The sequence below is a fragment of the Bufo gargarizans genome, chromosome 10 (assembly GCF_014858855.1).
Source record: "Bufo gargarizans isolate SCDJY-AF-19 chromosome 10, ASM1485885v1, whole genome shotgun sequence".
Taxonomy (NCBI): Eukaryota; Metazoa; Chordata; class Amphibia; order Anura; family Bufonidae; genus Bufo; species Bufo gargarizans.
This window is the reverse complement of record NC_058089.1, coordinates 125,540,592-125,561,377: the sequence shown is the minus strand read 5'-3', so window position 1 is coordinate 125,561,377 and position 20,786 is coordinate 125,540,592.

Below are 20,786 nucleotides of genomic sequence, written 5' to 3'. Positions count from 1 at the left end.
GAGCAAATTTGGGCTGAAGTGCCGCTGTAAAAAGGCGGCTCCCCAGCCCAAGGACCCTTAGTGACCGCTGTAAAAACTCGTATGGGTGGTCACTAAGGGGTTAAGGCAGTGCTGGAAAATAACGGTGGCAACACAAAATATTGTCACTTTGGGCACAATTTGGCCATTTTCACTTAGAAGTGTACTCACTTTTGTTGCCAGCAGTTTAGACATTAATGGCTATGTGTTAAGTTAGGCCTCATGCACACAACAGTATTTTTTTGCAGTCCTTAAAAAGGGGTTCCGTTGTTCCGTGATCCGTGTCCGTTTTTGTTTCCGTGTGTCTTCCTTTATTTTTGGAGGATCTCCAGACATGAAGGAAAGTTAAAAAAAATGTAAGTCAAGTTTGCCATGCAAATGATAGGAAATAAACGGACGCGGACAACAATCTTGTGTGCCTCCGTGTTTTTTCGTTGTCCGTTAAAAAAAATAGGACAGGTCATATTTTTTTCACGGACTGGAAACACGGATCATGGACGCGGATAACAAACGGTGCATTAGCCGAGTTTTCCACTGACCCATTGAAAGTCAACGGGTCTGCAGAAAATCACGGAAAACGGAACAACGGACAAGGGACACAACAATGGTCGTGTGCATGAGGCCTTATTTTGAGAGCCTTGTCTGTTCCATGCTATGCTGCTACTGTTACCATTACTGTTGAGGCCACATGCCATGATTACCCTATCCTTTCCACATTCACACTGTACTCCTGTTGCTTTCAGTTAAAAGGAAGAATTTTTCTAGGCTTGTTCAGAATGAGCCAATCTTTCTTGTGCTTGCATAAATACAGGTAAGCATTCTGACCCCATTAACGCATAAATTTTGGATGCTTAGTCTAAACAAGCCACAGTTTTCTTCCCATAACACTATGTGTTTCTAAACACCATTTTCCCCTGACAAGGGACACTTTTTAGAAACTTTATGCTTTAATATGAAAAAGCATAACACATGTGATGATACAGTGTGTTTTTAAGCATGCTGTTTTGTTAATGCTGTCAAACATGCATTTATACATATACATAGCTATGTATGTCAGTGTCACTCTGACAGGGTTTGCAATTGCTGTCATTGCATTCAAGAGCCTAAGGAAAGGGGAGGGAAAATTTCACAAAAAATTAGCTAGAAAAGAGTCGTAGGAGATTAGAGGGAGTTATATACCAATTGTCAGGGCGATTGGAGCAACACTGGTTCCAGTAGAATTGATTTGGGTCCAAACCGAATTTCTGGAAAAATTTGGCAAACCTGAAACGAATTGAATCTCAAAAGGTTCTCTCATCTTTAGTCCGCATCTGATCCGCAAAAAATGTGGATCAGATTTTTGGCTAATAAATGGTTGTGTGCATGAAGCTTAAATGTGACATTTGACTATGATCCATTTGGAGGTTGAAACTATCAGATAGCAAAGTAGTGTTGGGCTCGAATATTCGAATAGCGAATATTGTTCACGAATATCGGCACTTCGAGAATTCGCGAATTTTTCAAATAAGTGATATATATTTGTAATTTTGAATATTATAGTTTTTTTTTATCAGTAACCTCCCTGCTTCTTGCTTGTGGGCCAATGAGAAGGCTGCAATATCTTTGTCTGAGCTTAGCAACATCCCTAGCAGCCAATAGGAAAGTTGCCTACCCCCTACTATATAAGAACCTCCCCAGCAGCCCTTGTATGCATTATTTTGCAGATCTGAGAGAGACAGCAGTGTCATTGCTGTGCGCTCTGCTTTCCTTATATACAGTGGGATGCAAAAAGTTTGGGCAACCTTGTTAATCGTCATGATTTTCCTGTATAAATCGTTGGTTGTTACGATAAAAAATGGCAGTTAAATATATCATATAGGAGACACACACAGTGATTAGAGTTGAGCGAACACCTGGATGTTCGGGTTCGAGAAGTTCGGCCGAACATCCCGGAAATGTTCGGGTTCGGGATCCGAACCCGATCCGAACTTCGTCCCGAACCCGAACCCCATTGAAGTCAATGGGGACCCGAACTTTTCGGCACTAAAAAGGCTGTAAAACAGCCCAGGAAAGAGCTAGAGGGCTGCAAAAGGCAGCAACATGTAGGTAAATCCCCTGCAAACAAATGTGGATAGGGAAATGAATTAAATTAAAAATTAAATAAATAAAAATTAACCAAAATCAATTGGAGAGAGGTTCCATAGCAGAGAATCTGGCTTCCCGTCACCCACCACTGGAACAGTCCATTCTCAGATATTTAGGCCCCGGCACCCAGGCAGAGGAGAGAGGTCCCGTAACAGAGAATCTGTCTTCATGTCAGCAGAGAATTAGTCTGCATGTCATAGCAGAGAATGAGGCTTCACGTCAGCCACCACTGCAACAGTCCATTGGCATATATTTAGGCCCAGCACCCAGGCAGAGGAGGGAGGTCCCGTAACAGAGAATCTGTCTTCATGTCAGCAGAGAATTAGTCTGCATGTCATAGCAGAGAATGAGGCTTCACGTCAGCCACCACTGCAACAGTCCATTGGCATATATTTAGGCCCAGCACACACACAGGCAGAGGAGAGAGGTCCCGTAACAGAGAATCTGGCTTCATGTCAGCAGAGAATCAGTCTGCATGTCATAGCAGAGAATGAGGCTTCACGTCAGCCACCACTGCAACAGTCCATTGGCATATATTTAGGCCCAGCACACACACAGGCAGAGGAGAGAGGTCCCGTAACAGAGGATCTGGCTTCATGTCAGCAGAGAATCAGTCTGCATGTCATAGCAGAGAATCAGGCTTCACGTCAGCCACCACTGCAACAGTCCATTGTCATAAATTTAGGCCCAGCACCCAGGCAGAGGAGAGAGGTCCCGTAACAGACAATCTGGCTTCATGTCAGCAGAGAATTAGTCTGCATGTCATAGCAGAGAATGAGGCTTCACGTCAGCCACCACTGCAACAGTCCATTGGCATATATTTAGGCCTAGCACACAGGCAGAGGAGAGAGGTCCCGTAACAGACAATCTGGCTTCATGTCAGCAGAGAATCAGTCTGCATGTCATAGCAGAGAATGAGGCTTCACGTCACCCACCACTGCAACAGTCCATTGGCATATATTTAGGCCTAGCACACAGGCAGAGCAGAGAGGTCCCGTAACAGACAATCTGGCTTCATGACAGCAGAGAATCAGTCTGCATGTCATAGCAGAGAATGAGGCTTCACGTCACCCACCACTGCAACAGTCCATTGGCATATATTTAGGCCTAGCACACAGGCAGAGCAGAGAGGTCCCGTAACAGACAATCTGGCTTCATGACAGCAGAGAATCAGTCTGCATGTCATAGCAGAGAATGAGGCTTCACGTCACCCACCACTGCAACAGTCCATTGGCATATATTTAGGCCTAGCACACAGGCAGAGCAGAGAGGTCCCGTAACAGACGATCTGGCTTCATGTCAGCAGAGAATCAGTCTGCATGTCATAGCAGAGAATGAGGCTTCACGTCAGCCACCACTGCAACAGTCCATTGGCATATATTTAGGCCCAGCACCCAGGCAGAGGAGGGAGGTCCCGTAACAGAGAATCTGTCTTCATGTCAGCAGAGAATTAGTCTGCATGTCATAGCAGAGAATGAGGCTTCACGTCAGCCACCACTGCAACAGTCCATTGGCATATATTTAGGCCCAGCACACACACAGGCAGAGGAGAGAGGTCCCGTAACAGAGAATCTGTCTTCATGTCAGCAGAGAATTAGTCTGCATGTCATAGCAGAGAATCAGGCTTCACGTCACCCACCACTGCAACAGTCCATTGGCATATATTTAGGCCCAGCACCCAGGCAGAGGAGGGAGGTCCCGTAACAGAGAATCTGTCTTCATGTCAGCAGAGAATTAGTCTGCATGTCATAGCAGAGAATGAGGCTTCACGTCAGCCACCACTGCAACAGTCCATTGGCATATATTTAGGCCCGACACACACAGAGGCAGAGGAGAGAGGTCCCGTAACAGAGAATCTGTCTTCATGTCAGCAGAGAATTAGTCTGCATGTCATAGCAGAGAATGAGGCTTCACGTCAGCCACCACTGCAACAGTCCATTGGCATATATTTAGGCCCAGCACACACACAGGCAGAGGAGAGAGGTCCCGTAACAGACAATCTGGCTTCATGTCAGCAGAGAATTAGTCTGCATGTCATAGCAGAGAATGAGGCTTCACGTCACCCACCACTGCAACAGTCCATTGGCATATATTTAGGCCCAGCACCCAGGCAGAGGAGGGAGGTCCCGTAACAGAGAATCTGTCTTCATGTCAGCAGAGAATTAGTCTGCATGTCATAGCAGAGAATGAGGCTTCACGTCACCCACCACTGCAACAGTCCATTGGCATATATTTAGGCCTAGCACACAGGCAGAGCAGAGAGGTCCCGTAACAGACAATCTGGCTTCATGTCAGCAGAGAATCAGTCTGCATGTCATAGCAGAGAATGAGGCTTCACGTCACCCACCACTGCAACAGTCCATTGGCATATATTTAGGCCTAGCACACAGGCAGAGCAGAGAGGTCCCGTAACAGACAATCTGGCTTCATGTCAGCAGAGAATCAGTCTGCATGTCATAGCAGAGAATGAGGCTTCACGTCAGCCACCACTGCAACAGTCCATTGGCATATATTTAGGCCTAGCACACAGGCAGAGCAGAGAGGTCCCGTAACAGACAATCTGGCTTCATGACAGCAGAGAATCAGTCTGCATGTCATAGCAGAGAATGAGGCTTCACGTCAGCCACCACTGCAACAGTCCATTGGCATATATTTAGGCCCAGCACCCAGGCAGAGGAGGGAGGTCCCGTAACAGAGAATCTGTCTTCATGTCAGCAGAGAATTAGTCTGCATGTCATAGCAGAGAATGAGGCTTCACGTCAGCCACCACTGCAACAGTCCATTGGCATATATTTAGGCCCAGCACACACACAGGCAGAGGAGAGAGGTCCCGTAACAGAGAATCTGTCTTCATGTCAGCAGAGAATTAGTCTGCATGTCATAGCAGAGAATCAGGCTTCACGTCACCCACCACTGCAACAGTCCATTGGCATATATTTAGGCCCAGCACCCAGGCAGAGGAGGGAGGTCCCGTAACAGAGAATCTGTCTTCATGTCAGCAGAGAATTAGTCTGCATGTCATAGCAGAGAATGAGGCTTCACGTCAGCCACCACTGCAACAGTCCATTGGCATATATTTAGGCCCGACACACACAGAGGCAGAGGAGAGAGGTCCCGTAACAGAGAATCTGTCTTCATGTCAGCAGAGAATTAGTCTGCATGTCATAGCAGAGAATGAGGCTTCACGTCAGCCACCACTGCAACAGTCCATTGGCATATATTTAGGCCCAGCACACACACAGGCAGAGGAGAGAGGTCCCGTAACAGACAATCTGGCTTCATGTCAGCAGAGAATTAGTCTGCATGTCATAGCAGAGAATGAGGCTTCACGTCACCCACCACTGCAACAGTCCATTGGCATATATTTAGGCCCAGCACCCAGGCAGAGGAGGGAGGTCCCGTAACAGAGAATCTGTCTTCATGTCAGCAGAGAATTAGTCTGCATGTCATAGCAGAGAATGAGGCTTCACGTCACCCACCACTGCAACAGTCCATTGGCATATATTTAGGCCTAGCACACAGGCAGAGCAGAGAGGTCCCGTAACAGACAATCTGGCTTCATGTCAGCAGAGAATCAGTCTGCATGTCATAGCAGAGAATGAGGCTTCACGTCACCCACCACTGCAACAGTCCATTGGCATATATTTAGGCCTAGCACACAGGCAGAGCAGAGAGGTCCCGTAACAGACAATCTGGCTTCATGTCAGCAGAGAATCAGTCTGCATGTCATAGCAGAGAATGAGGCTTCACGTCAGCCACCACTGCAACAGTCCATTGGCATATATTTAGGCCTAGCACACAGGCAGAGCAGAGAGGTCCCGTAACAGACAATCTGGCTTCATGACAGCAGAGAATCAGTCTGCATGTCATAGCAGAGAATGAGGCTTCACGTCACCCACCACTGCAACAGTCCATTGGCATATATTTAGGCCTAGCACACAGGCAGAGCAGAGAGGTCCCGTAACAGACAATCTGGCTTCATGTCAGCAGAGAATCAGTCTGCATGTCATAGCAGAGAATGAGGCTTCACGTCAGCCACCACTGCAACAGTCCATTGGCATATATTTAGGCCCAGCACACACACAGGCAGAGGAGAGAGGTCCCGTAACAGAGAATCTGTCTTCATGTCAGCAGAGAATTAGTCTGCATGTCATAGCAGAGAATGAGGCTTCACGTCAGCCACCACTGCAACAGTCCATTGGCATATATTTAGGCCCAGCACCCAGGCAGAGGAGGGAGGTCCCGTAACAGAGAATCTGTCTTCATGTCAGCAGAGAATTAGTCTGCATGTCATAGCAGAGAATGAGGCTTCACGTCAGCCACCACTGCAACAGTCCATTGGCATATATTTAGGCCCAGCACCCAGGCAGAGGAGGGAGGTCCCGTAACAGAGAATCTGTCTTCATGTCAGCAGAGAATTAGTCTGCATGTCATAGCAGAGAATGAGGCTTCACGTCAGCCACCACTGCAACAGTCCATTGGCATATATTTAGGCCCAGCACACACACAGGCAGAGGAGAGAGGTCCCGTAACAGAGAATCTGGCTTCATGTCAGCAGAGAATCAGTCTGCATGTCATAGCAGAGAATGAGGCTTCACGTCAGCCACCACTGCAACAGTCCATTGGCATATATTTAGGCCCAGCACACACACAGGCAGAGGAGAGAGGTCCCGTAACAGAGGATCTGGCTTCATGTCAGCAGAGAATCAGTCTGCATGTCATAGCAGAGAATCAGGCTTCACGTCAGCCACCACTGCAACAGTTCATTGTCATAAATTTAGGCCCAGCACCCAGGCAGAGGAGAGAGGTCCCGTAACAGAGGATCTGGCTTCATGTCAGCAGAGAATCAGTCTGCATGTCATAGCAGAGAATGAGGCTTCACGTCACCCACCACTGCAGCAGTCCATTGGCATATATTTAGGCCTAGCACACAGGCAGAGCAGAGAGGTCCCGTAACAGACGATCTGGCTTCATGTCAGCAGAGAATCAGTCTGCATGTCATAGCAGAGAATGAGGCTTCACGTCACCCACCACTGCAACAGTCCATTGGCATATATTTAGGCCTAGCACACAAGCAGAGCAGAGAGGTCCCGTAACAGACAATCTGGCTTCATGTCAGCAGAGAATCAGTCTGCATGTCATAGCAGAGAATCAGGCTTCACGTCAGCCACCACTGCAACAGTCCATTGTCATAAATTTAGGCCCAGCACCCAGGCAGAGGAGAGAGGTCCCGTAACAGACAATCTGGCTTCATGTCAGCAGAGAATTAGTCTGCATGTCATAGCAGAGAATCAGGCTTCATGTCAGCCACCACTGCAACAGTCCATTGGCATATATTTAGGCCTAGCACACAGGCAGAGGAGAGGTTCATTCAACTTTGGGTAGCCTCGCAATATAATGGTAAAATGAAAATAAAAATAGGATTGAATGAGGAAGTGCCCTGGAGTCCAATAATATATGGTTATGGGGAGGTAGTTAATGTCTAATCTGGACAAGGGACGGACAGGTCCTGTGGGATCCATGCCTGGTTCATTTTTATGAACGTCAGCTTGTCCACATTGGCTGTAGACAGGCGGCTGCGTTTGTCTGTAATGACGCCCCCTGCCGTGCTGAATACACGTTCAGACAAAACGCTGGCTGCCGGGCAGGCCAGCACCTCCAAGGCATAAAAGGCTAGCTCTGGCCACGTGGACAATTTAGAGACCCAGAAGTTGAATGGGGCCGAACCATCAGTCAGTACGTGGAGGGGTGTGCACACGTACTGTTCCACCATGTTAGTGAAATGTTGCCTCCTGCTAACACGTTGCGTATCAGGTGGTGGTGCAGTTAGCTGTGGCGTGTTGACAAAAGTTTTCCACATCTCTGCCATGCTAACCCTGCCCTCAGAGGAGCTGGCCGTGACACAGCTGCCTTGGCGACCTCTTGCTCCTCCTCTGCCTTGGCCTTGGGCTTCCACTTGTTCCCCTGTGACATTTGGGAATGCTCTCAGTAGCGCGTCTACCAACGTGCGCTTGTACTCGCGCATCTTCCTATCACGCTCCAGTGCAGGAAGTAAGGTGGGCACATTGTCTTTGTAGCGTGGATCCAGCAGGGTGGCAACCCAGTAGTCCGCACAGGTTAAAATGTGGGCAACTCTGCTGTCGTTGCGCAGGCACTGCAGCATGTAGTCGCTCATGTGTGCCAGGCTGCCCAGGGATAAGGACAAGCTGTCCTCTGTGGGAGGCGTATCGTCATCGTCCTGCCTTTCCCCCCAGCCACGCACCAGTGATGGACCCGAGCTGCGTTGGGTGCCACCCCGCTGTGACCATGCTTCATCCTCATCCTCCTCCACCTCCTCCTCATCCTCGTCCTCCTCGTCCTCCAGTAGTGGGCCCTGGCTGGCCACATTTGTACCTGGCCTCTGCTGTTGCCAAAAACCTCCCTCTGAGTCACTTCGAAGAGACTGGCCTGAAAGTGCTAAAAATGACCCCTCTTCCTCCTCCTCCTCCTCCTCCTCCTGGGCCACCTCCTCTTCCATCATCGCCCTAAGTGTTTTCTCAAGGAGACATAGAAGTGGTATTGTAACGCTGATAATGGTGTCATCGCCACTGGCCATGTTGGTGGAGTACTCGAAACAGCGCAACAGGGCACACAGGTCTCGCATGGAGGCCCAGTCATTGGTGGTGAAGTGGTGCTGTTCTGTAGTGCGACTGACCCGTGCGTGCTGCAGCTGAAACTCCACTATGGCCTGCTGCTGCTCGCACAGTCTGTCCAGCATGTGCAAGGTGGAGTTCCACCTGGTGGGCACGTCGCATATGAGGCGGTGAGCGGGAAGGCCGAAGTTACGCTGTAGCGCAGACAGGCGAGCAGCAGCAGGATGTGAACGCCGGAAGCGCGAACAGACGGCCCGCACTTTATGCAGCAGCTCTGACATGTCGGGGTAGTTGTGAATGAACTTCTGCACCACCAAATTCAGCACATGCGCCAAGCAAGGGATGTGCGTCAAATTGGCTAGTCCCAGAGCTGCAACGAGATTTCGCCCATTATCACACACCACCAGGCCGGGCTTGAGGCTCACCGGCAGCAACCACTCGTCGGTCTGTTGTTCTATACCCCGCCACAACTCCTGTGCGGTGTGGGGCCTGTCCCCCAAACATATGAGTTTCAGAATGGCCTGCTGACGTTTACCCCGGGCTGTGCTGAAGTTGGTGGTGAAGGTGTGTGGCTGACTGGATGAGCAGGTGGAAGAAGAGGAGGAGGAAGCCGAGAAGGAGGAGGTGGCAACAGGAGGCAAAGAATGTTGCCCTGCGATCCTTGGCGGCGGAAGGACGTGCGCCAAACAGCTCTCCGCCTGGGGCCCAGCTGCCACTACATTTACCCAGTGTGCAGTTAGGGAGATATAGCGTCCCTGGCCGTGCTTACTGGTCCACGTATCTGTGGTTAGGTGGACCTTGCCACAGATGGCGTTGCGCAGTGCACACTTGATTTTATCGGATACTTGGTTGTGCAGGGAAGGCACGGCTCTCTTGGAGAAGTAGTGCCGGCTGGGAACAACATACTGTGGGACAGCAAGCGACATGAGCTGTTTGAAGCTGTCTGTGTCCACCAGCCTAAATGACAGCATTTCATAGGCCAGTAGTTTAGAAATGCTGGCATTCAGGGCCAGGGATCGAGGGTGGCTAGGTGGGAATTTACGCTTTCTATCAAATGTTTGTGAGATGGAGAGCTGAACGCTGGCGTGTGACATGGTTGAGACGCTTGGTGACGGAGGTGGTGGTGGTGGTGTTGGTGGTACATCCCCTGTTTGCTGGGCGGCAGGTGCCAACGTTCCTCCAGAGGCGGAGGAAGAGGCCGAGGCGGCAGCAGCAGAATAGGCCGAGGCGGCAGCAGCAGAAGAGGTAGCAGGGGGAGCCTGAGTGACTTCCTTGGTTTTAAGGTGTTTACTCCACTGCAGTTCATGCTTTGCATGCAGGTGCCTGGTCATGCAGGTTGTGCTCAGGTTCAGAACGTTAATGCCTCGCTTCAGGCTCTGATGGCACAGCGTGCAAACCACTCGGGTCTTGTCGTCAGCACATTGTTTGAAGAAGTGCCATGCCAGGGAACTCCTTGAAGCTGCCTTTGGGGTGCTCGGTCCCAGATGGCGGCGGTCAGTAGCAGGCGGAGTCTCTTGGCGGCGGGTGTTCTGCTTTTGCCCACTGCTCCCTCTTTTGCTACGCTGTTGGCTCGGTCTCACCACTGCCTCTTCCTCCGAACTGTGAAAGTCAGTGGCACGACCTTCATTCCATGTGGGGTCTAGGACCTCATCGTCCCCTGCATCGTCTTCCACCCAGTCTTGATCCCTGACCTCCTGTTCAGTCTGCACACTGCAGAAAGACGCAGCAGTTGGCACCTGTGTTTCGTCATCATCAGAGACATGCTGAGGTGGTATTCCCATGTCCTCATCATCAGGAAACATAAGTGGTTGTGCGTCAGTGCATTCTATGTCTTTCACCGCTGGGGAAGGGCTAGGTGGATGCCCTTGGGAAACCCTGCCAGCGGAGTCTTCAAACAGCATAAGAGACTGCTGCATAACTTGAGGCTGAGACAGTTTCCCTGGTATGCATGGGGGTGATGTGACAGACTGATGGGGTTGGTTTTCAGGCGCCATCTGTGCGCTTTCTGCAGAAGACTGGGTGGGAGATAATGTGAACGTGCTGGATCCACTGTCGGCCACCCAATTGACTAATGCCTGTACCTGCTCAGGCCTTACCATCCTTAGAACGGCATTGGGCCCCACCATATATCGCTGTAAATTCTGGCGGCTACTGGGACCTGAGGTAGTTGGTACACTAGGACGTGTGGATGTGGCAGAACGGCCACGTCCTCTCCCAGCACCAGAGGGTCCACTAACACCACCACGACCATGTCCACGTCCGCGTCCCTTACTAGATGTTTTTCTCATTGTTATGGTTCACCACAACAACAAATATATTATTTGGCCCAATGTATTGTATTCAAATTCAGCGGGATATAAATTTGAGGCCTAGTATTTAGGCGCTGGGTGACCGGTATGGATTTAGTGACAGAATTAGACTTGGAAATGCACAGAAGCGTGTGTGTGAAGTTATTCTGAATGACCCTATGTGCACCTTCAATATGATCTACCCTTTTAGGGATAGATTTCAAATAGCTCTGATATAGCAGAAACGACTAAATTATGAAATTGCTAAATTGGGAATTGTATTTCAACCCAGAACAAAAAATGTGCTTTGACGGACACTAAATAACTTTCCCAGCCACAACAGGACAGCGGTAACGAGAGATTTAGCGGGATATAAATTTGAGGCCTAGTATTTAGGCGCTGGGTGACAGGTATGGGTTTAGTGACAGAATTAGATTTGGAAATGCACAGTAGCGGGTGTGTGAAGTTATTCTGAATGACCCAATGTGCACCTTGAATATTATATACCCTTTTAGGGATAGATTTCAAATAGCTCTGATATAGCAGAAACCACTAAATTATGAAATTGCTAAATTGGGAATTGTATTTCAACCCAGAACAAGAAATGTGCTTGAACGGACACTAAATAACTCGCCCAGCTACAGCACTAAGGACAGATTTAGCGGGATATAAATTTGAGACCTAGTATTTAGGCGCTGGGTGACAGGTATGGGTTTAGTGCCAGAATTAGACTTGGAAATACACAGTAGCGGGTGTGTGTGAAGTTATTCTGAATGACCCAATGTGCACCTTGAATATTATATACCCTTTTAGGGATAGATTTCAAATAGCTCTGATATAGCAGAAACCACTAAATTATGAAATTGCTAAATTGGGAATTGTATTTCAACCCAGAACAAGAAATGTGCTTGAACGGACACTAAATAACTCGCCCAGCTACAGCACTAAGGACAGATTTAGCGGGATATAAATTTGAGGCCTAGTATTTAGGCGCTGGGTGACAGGTATGGGTTTAGTGCCAGAATTAGACTTGGAAATACACAGTAGCGGGTGTGTGTGAAGTTATTCTGAATGACCCAATGTGCACCTTGAATATTATATACCCTTTTAGGGATAGATTTCAAATAGCTCTGATATAGCAGAAACCACTAAATTATGAAATTGCTAAATTGGGAATTGTATTTCAACCCAGAACAAGAAATGTGCTTGAACGGACACTAAATAACTCGCCCAGCTACAGCACTAAGGACAGATTTAGCGGGATATAAATTTGAGGCCTAGTATTTAGGCGCTGGGTGACAGGTATGGGTTTAGCGCCAGAATTAGACTTGGAAATACACAGTAGCGGGTGTGTGTGAAGTTATTCTGAATGACCCAATGTGCACCTTGAATATTATATACCCTTTTAGGGATAGATTTCAAATAGCTCTGATATAGCAGAAACCACTAAATTATGAAATTGCTAAATTGGGAATTGTATTTCAACCCAGAACAAGAAATGTGCTTGAACGGACACTAAATAACTCGCCCAGCTACAGCACTAAGGACAGATTTAGCGGGATATAAATTTGAGGCCTAGTATTTAGGCGCTGGGTGACAGGTATGGGTTTAGTGCCAGAATTAGACTTGGAAATACACAGTAGCGGGTGTGTGTGAAGTTATTCTGAATGACCCAATGTGCACCTTGAATATTATATACCCTTTTAGGGATAGATTTCAAATAGCTCTGATATAGCAGAAACCACTAAATTATGAAATTGCTAAATTGGGAATTGTATTTCAACCCAGAACAAGAAATGTGCTTGAACGGACACTAAATAACTCGCCCAGCTACAGCACTAAGGACAGATTTAGCGGGATATAAATTTGAGGCCTAGTATTTAGGCGCTGGGTGACAGGTATGGGTTTAGTGCCAGAATTAGACTTGGAAATACACAGTAGCGGGTGTGTGTGAAGTTATTCTGAATGACCCAATGTGCACCTTGAATATTATATACCCTTTTAGGGATAGATTTCAAATAGCTCTGATATAGCAGAAACCACTAAATTATGAAATTGCTAAATTGGGAATTGTATTTCAACCCAGAACAAGAAATGTGCTTGAACGGACACTAAATAACTCGCCCAGCTACAGCACTAAGGACAGATTTAGCGGGATATAAATTTGAGGCCTAGTATTTAGGCGCTGGGTGACAGGTATGGGTTTAGTGCCAGAATTAGACTTGGAAATACACAGTAGCGGGTGTGTGTGAAGTTATTCTGAATGACCCAATGTGCACCTTGAATATTATATACCCTTTTAGGGATAGATTTCAAATAGCTCTGATATAGCAGAAACCACTAAATTATGAAATTGCTAAATTGGGAATTGTATTTCAACCCAGAACAAGAAATGTGCTTGAACGGACACTAAATAACTCGCCCAGCTACAGCACTAAGGACAGATTTAGCGGGATATAAATTTGAGGCCTAGTATTTAGGCGCTGGGTGACAGGTATGGGTTTAGTGCCAGAATTAGGCCTCATGCACACGACCGTTGTGTGCATCCGTGGCCGTTGTGCCGTTTTCCGTTTTTTTTCACGGACCCATTGACTTTCAATGGGTCCGTGGAAAAATCGGAAAATGCACCGTTTGGCAGCCGCATCCGTGAGCCGTGTTTCCTGGCCGTGAAAAAAATATGACCTGTCCTATTTTTTTCACGGCCAACGGTTCACGGGCCCATTCAAGTCAATGGGTCCGTGAAAGAACACGGATGCACACAAGATTGGCATCCGTGTCCGTGATCCGTGGCCGTAGGTTTTAGTTTCATACAGACGGATCCGAAGATCCGTCTGCATAAAAGCTTTTTCTGATCTAAGTTTTCACTTCGTGAAAACTCATTTCCGACAGTATATTCTAACACAGAAGCGTTCCCATGGTGATGGGGACGCTTCTAGTTAGAATACACTGCAAACTTTGTACAAGACTGCCCCCTGCTGCCTGGCAGCACCCGATCTCTTACAGGGGGATATGATAGTACAATTAACCCCATCATATCCCCCTGTAAGAGATCAGGGCTGCCAGGCAGCAGGGGGCAGACCCCCCCCCCCTCCCCAGTTTGAATATCATTGTGCGGCCCCCCCCCCTCCCCTGTTGTTAACTCGTTGGTGGCCAGTGTGCGCACCCCCCTCCCTCCCTCCCTCTATTGTTTTAATACATTGGGGCCAGTGTGCGCGCCCCCCCCCCCAACCCCCCCTCCCTCCCTCTATTGTTTTAATACATTGGGGCCAGTGTGCGCACCCCCCCAACCCCCCCCCCCCCCTCCCTCCCTCTATTGTAATCATCATCGGTGGCAGCGGAGTAGAAGATTTTCATACTTACCTGCTTCTTGCTGCTGCGATGTCTGCGTCCGGCCGGGAGCTCCTCCTACTGGTAAGTGACAGGTCTGTGCGGCGCATTGCTGTCACTTACCAGTAGGAGGAGCTCCCGGCCGGACGCAGACATCGCAGCAGCAAGAAGCAGGTAAGTATGAAAATCTTCTACTCCGCTGCCACCGATGATGATTACAATAGAGGGAGGGGGGGGGGGGGGTTGTGGGGGTGCGCACACTGGCCCCAATGTATTAAAACAATAGAGAGAGGGAGGGAGGGGGGGTTGGGGGGGCGCGCGCACACTGGCCCCAATGTATTAAAACAATAGAGAGAGGGAGGAGGGGGGTTGGGGGGGCGCGCGCACACTGGCCCCAATGTATTAAAATAATAGAGGGGGGGTTGGGGGGCGCGCGCACACTGGCCCCAATGTATTAAAACAATAGAGGGAGGGAGGGGGGTGCGCACACTGGCCACCAACGAGTTAACAACAGGGGAGGGGGGGCCCACTGGCCACCAATGAGTTAAAAACAGGGGGGGGGGGTCTGCCCCCTGCTGCCTGGCAGCACCTGCCAGGCAGCAGGGGGCAGTCATGTACACAGTTTTTTTGTATATTCTAACCTGAAGCGTCTCCATCACCATGGGAACGCCTCTGTGTTAGAATATACTGTCGGAAATGAGTTTCACGATGTAGCTCATATCCGACAGTATATTCTAACATAGAGGCGTTCCCATGGTGATGGGGACGCTACAAGTTAGGCTACTTTCACACTAGCGTTCGGGCGGATCCGTTCAGAACGGATCCGCCCATAATAATGCAGACGGAGGCTCCGTTCAGTACGGATCCGTCTGCATTATTTTAGCAAAAAAAAGCTAAGTGTGGAAATAGCCTGGGACGGATCCGTCCAGACTTTCAATGTAAAGTCAATGGGGGACGGATCCGCTTGAAGATTGAGCCACATTGTGGCATCTTCAAACGGATCCGTCCCCATTGACTTACATTGTAAGTCTGGACGGATCCGCACGCCTCCGCACGGCCAGGCGGACACCCGAACGCTGCAAGCAGCGTTCAGCTGTCCGCCTGACCGTGCGGAGGCGAGCGGAGCGGAGGCTGAACGCCACCAGACTGATGCAGTCTGAGCGGATCCGCCTCCATTCAGACTGCATCAGGGGTGGACGGCTGCGTTCGGGTCCGCTCGTGAGCTCCTTCAAACGGAGCTCACGAACGGAATACCGAACGCTAGTGTGAAAGCAGCCTTAAAATATACCATCGGATTGGAGAAAACTCCAATCCGATGGTATAACAGAACTCCAGACTTTACATTGAAAGTCAATGGGGACGGATCCGTTTGAAATGGCACCATATTGTGTCAACATCAAACGGATCCGTCCCCATTGACTTGCATTGTAATTCAGGACGGATCCGTTTGGCTCCGCACGGCCAGGCGGACACCAAAATGACTTTTTTTTCATGTCCGTGGATCCTCCAAAAATCAAGGAAGACCCACGGACGGAAAAACGGTCACGGATCACGGACCCACGGACCCCGTTTTTGCGGGCCGTGAAAAAAAACTGTCGTGTGCATGAGGCCTTAGACTTGGAAATACACAGTAGCGGGTGTGTGTGAAGTTATTCTGAATGACCCAATGTGCACCTTGAATATTATATACCCTTTTAGGGATAGATTTCAAATAGCTCTGATATAGCAGAAACCACTAAATTATGAAATTGCTAAATTGGGAATTGTATTTCAACCCAGAACAAGAAATGTGCTTGAACGGACACTAAATAACTCGCCCAGCTACAGCACTAAGGACAGATTTAGCGGGATATAAATTTGAGGCCTAGTATTTAGGCGCTGGGTGACAGGTATGGGTTTAGTGCCAGAATTAGACTTGGAAATACACAGTAGCGGGTGTGTGTGAAGTTATTCTGAATGACCCAATGTGCACCTTGAATATTATATACCCTTTTAGGGATAGATTTCAAATAGCTCTGATATAGCAGAAACCACTAAATTATGAAATTGCTAAATTGGGAATTGTATTTCAACCCAGAACAAGAAATGTGCTTGAACGGACACTAAATAACTCGCCCAGCTACAGCACTAGGGACAGATTTAGCTGGATATAAATTTGAGGCCTAGTATTTAGGCGCTGCGTGACAGGTATGGGTTTAGTGACAGAATTAGACTTGGAAATACACAGTAGCGGGTGTGTGTGAAGTTATTCTGAATGACCCAATGTGCACCTTGAATATTATATACCCTTTTAGGGATAGATTTCAAATAGCTCTGATATAGCAGAAACCACTAAATTATGAAATTGCTAAATTGGGAATTGTATTTCAACCCAGAACAAGAAATGTGCTTGAACGGACACTAAATAACTCGCCCAGCTACAGCACTAGGGACAGATTTAGCTGGATATAAATTTGAGGCCTAGTATTTAGGCGCTGGGTGACCGGTATGGATTTAGTGACAGAATTAGACTGGGATATGGCCAAAAAATAAACAGACTATTGCTGGTTAAATGCACTTGGTGTGACAGCTTCACCCTGATGTAGGCTTTAGCCAAAAAACAACCACACCATTGAGGGTTAAATGCACTTGGTGACAGGCGCAGCTTGCCCCTGATTTAGTATATGGCCAAAAAATGAACAGACTATTGCTGGTTAAATGCACTTGGTGTGACAGCTTCACCCTGATGTAGGCTTTAGCCAAAAAACAACCACACCATTGAGGGTTAAATGCACTTGGTGACAGGCGCAGCTTGCCCCTGATTTTGTATATGGCCAAAAAATGAACAGACTATTGCTGGTTAAATGCACTTGGTGTGACAGCTTCACCCTGATGTAGGCTTTAGCCAAAAAACAACCACACCATTGAGGGTTAAATGCACTTGGTCGCAGCTTGTGCTGGCGCACCACAAGACACAAAATGGCCGCCGATCACCCCAGAAAAATGTGACTGACAAACGGTCTGTGCAGCCTAAAAACAGTGAGCAATTGAGGATCAGCAGCTCAATGATCCACAGCTGCAGATCGATCAGTTAATCAAGTCCTTTGGAGGAGTTAATCTGCCTAATCTCGCCCTACTGTCGCAGCCGCAACCTCTCCCTACGCTAATCAGAGCAGAGTGACGGGCGGCGCTATGTGACTCCAGCTTAAATAGAGGCTGGGTCACATGGTGCTCTGGCCAATCACAGCCATGCCAATAGTAGGCATGGCTGTGATGGCCTCTTGGGGCAAGTAGTATGACGCTTGTTGATTGGCTGCTTTGCAGCCTTTCAAAAAGCGCCAAGAAAGCGTCACAAAAGCGCGAAGAAAGCGACGAACACCGAACCCGAACCCGGACTTTTACGAAAATGTCCGGGTTCGGGTCCGTGTCACGGACACCCCAAAATTCGGTACGAACCCGAACTATACAGTTCGAGTTCGCTCATCCCTAACAGTGATATTTGAGAAGTGAAATAAAGTTTATTGGATTTACATAAAGTGTGCTATAATTGTTTAAACAAAATTAGGCAGGTGCATAAATTTGGGCACTGTTGTCATTTTATTGATTCCAAAACCTTTAGAACTAATTATTGGAACTCAAATTGGCTTGGTAAGCTCAGTGACCCCTGACCTACATACACAGGTGAATCCAATTATGAGAAAGAGTATTTAAGGGGGGCAATTGTAAGTTTCCCTCCTCTTTTAATATTCTCTGAAGAGTAGCAACATGGGGGTCTCAAAACAACTCTCAAATGACCTGAAGACAAAGATTGTTCACCATCATGGTTTAGGAAGGATACAGAAAGCTGTCTCAGAGATTTCCGCCGTCTGTTTCCACAGTTAGAAACATATTGAGGAAATGAAAGACCACAGGCTCAGTTCAAGTTAAGGCTCGAAGTGGCAGACCAAGAAAAATCTCGGATAGACAGAAGCGACAAATGGTGAGAACAGTCAGAGTCAACCCACAGACCAGCACCAAAGACCTACAACATCATCTTGCTGCAGATGGAGTCACTGTGCATCGTTCAACCATTCGGCGCACTTTACACAAGGAGATGCTGTATGCGAGACTGATGCAGAGGAAGCCTTTTCTCCGCCCACAGCACAAAAATTGCAGTTTGAGGTGGGCTAAAGCACATTTGGACAAGCCAGTTTCATTTTGGAATAAGGTGCTGTGGACTGATGAAACTAAAATTGAGTTATTTGGCCATAACAAGGGGTGTTATGCATGGAGGAAAAAGAACACAGCATTCCAAGAAAAACACCTGCTACCTACAGTAAAATATGGTGGTGGTTCCATCATGCTGTGGTGCTGTGTGGCCAGTGCAGGGACTGGGAATCTTGTCAAAGTTGAGTGACGCATGGATTCCACTCAGTATCAGCAGATTCTGGAGACCAATGTCCAGGAATGAGTGACAAAGCTGAAGCTGCGCCGGGGCTGGATCTTTCAACAAGACAACGACCCTAAACACTGCTCAAAATCCACTAAGCCATTTATGCAGAGGAACAAGTACAGCGTTCTGGAATGGCCATCTCAGTCCCCAGACCTGAATATAGTTGAAAATCTGTGGTGTGACTTAAAGAGAGCTGTCCATGCTCGGAAGCCATCAAACCTGAATGAACTAAAGATGTTTTGTAAAGAGGAATGGTCCAAAATACCTTCAACCAGAATCCAGACTCTCATTGGAACCTACAGGAAGCGTTTAGAGGCTGTAATTTCTGCAAAAGGAGGATCTACTAAATATTGATTTCATTTCTTTTTTGTAGTGCCCAAATTTATGCACCTGCCTAATTTTGTTTAAATAATTATAGCACACTTTCTGTAAATCCAATAAACTTCATTTCACTTCTCAAATATCATTGTGTGTGTCTCCTATATGATATATTTAACTGACATTTTCTATTGTAACAACCAACGCTTTATACAGGAAAATCATGACGATTAACAAGGTTGCTCAAACTTTCGCATCCCACTGTATATATATATATATATATATAAAATACAGATAGTTAGTGGTAGATAGTCAGTGTAGGTTATATCCTGATATAGTTCTGCTGTCCATACATACATGCTACATGCATAGTGCTGTGATGTCAAAAGTTCACAACAATACTTAGTGCACCAATCACTAATAAGTAATCAGACCTGTTAAAATGTGAAGTTGCACGTATTGCGCCAAAATATTTGCATCATTGGTGTCGATTTCGCAATCACAAATATATTGGAGCACTCTATCTGCATATAAAGCTATTGTAATGTTCTGCCGTGCCAACCATTTTCTCCAGTCTCAGGAAACTTCTAGTAGCTTGAAAAATTTAGCTATAGTGACCCACGCCTGTATTTGGAGCGCATTACATGAATATTACATTGCCGATTTTTAGCGAATTCTCGGATATATTATAAATATTCTACCAAATATTCACAAAATATTGTGAATTTGAATATTGCCCCTGCTGTTCATCACTAATTTAGCAAGCAATCTGGCACAAGGAAGGCATCATATAAACCTACAGGGCCTTATTCCTTACACTGAGATAATTTTCAAACCTACATCAGCACATTCTATAACATTTGCATAACAATAAAGCTGAATACCCAGCAAGCATATCATACATGCTAAGGGAAATCATATGCAACCTAATTATGAGATACTCCTGTTTGACTTTCTGGATTACAGAAATCAGGATTGTAACACCTTAATGAAAATTATGTAGTATTATCTTTTACATCATTTTACAGCAGTATCTTTTCAATGGAAATGTACATTAAGCATATAAGTAAGCCATTTAGTCATATGACTATAAAAATAAAGGAAAACGCAAACAGATTTATATAGACGTATTTTAATATTATGGATTAGAAAAGAACTGGAAAATCCAGATGGTAATGCAGCTTTAATCACTGAATGAGATATTAGATTTCAGAATCATACCAGACCCTTTGGTAGCACACATGGATAAATCCATTTTAAGGGAAACATAAAGCAATTACCCATATGTTTCAATCTTTCAATTCTGTATGACACCAATTAAAATCACAGATAGTGTAAAGGCAATCAAGGGACTTGAGCGCTATGGAAAACTGTGAAGTACATGTAGCAAACACATCAACAATTGCAGACATTATTTGTCTACTGTATATACAAGATAACTGCTGCTAGAGTTATAGATTCACTTTATATATAGAAATAACTGCTGTTAGTGTAGTATCCCAGATGTTTATTGTAGTATTATGCATTTTACTGTTTGTTCCTGGTGACCACTACCAGTAAGGAAAGGTTGGCAGGAACAGGGTTAACCACCCTGCTCTCCTTCTCTTGGTAGGAGTCGGCTGGTCCCGTTTCCTGCCAAGAGCGGGAGTCACTTAGTATCTACAGTGA